Source organism: Aplysia californica, unplaced genomic scaffold (genome assembly GCF_000002075.1).
Source record: "Aplysia californica isolate F4 #8 unplaced genomic scaffold, AplCal3.0 scaffold00409, whole genome shotgun sequence".
NCBI classification, from domain to species: domain Eukaryota; kingdom Metazoa; phylum Mollusca; class Gastropoda; order Aplysiida; family Aplysiidae; genus Aplysia; species Aplysia californica.
The window spans coordinates 735,211-735,752 of record NW_004797679.1 but is presented as its reverse complement, the minus strand read 5'-3'; positions in this window follow the sequence as shown (position 1 = coordinate 735,752).

Here is a 542-nt window from a genome sequence, read left to right as displayed (position 1 = left end):
CCTTCTTCTTTCCTATAAAACATCTATCGTCTTTATCTCCCCTCCTTTTTTTTGTGTTTGTTACTCTCTTGTAACTCCTCTAATCTTCGGCAGCTATATAGCCTTATTGTGTTGTAAGTGCCGTAAAACACTTACTAACACTCAACAGAAAGGCTGCTGAAAGAGTCAGGAGCCCAGAAGAGAGGGCAAAAGAGGTGAGGGGTGGGGGCAGAAAGTGGAGACGAACGCAGACGACAGAACATTGTTAGAGAGCAAGAAAGGAGGTGAAAGGAGAACATTTTAGAGAAGAAAACTGTCCGTCGCTATCCGAATTCGAACCCGGGTCCTATGAATGAGAGGCGAACGCTGGCGAACCCCTTGACCTCTCGACCACGATACCATATCGTGCCACACCATACGAAAATATAGGGTTAGGGGAGGGAGGGTAGGGGTGACAGGCCAAAAGGAGTGAGGGAGAGGAAGGAGGATAGTGTGGGAGAGGAAGGAGGATAGTGTGGGAGAGGAAGGAGGATAGTGTGGGAGAGGAAGGAGGATAGTGTGGG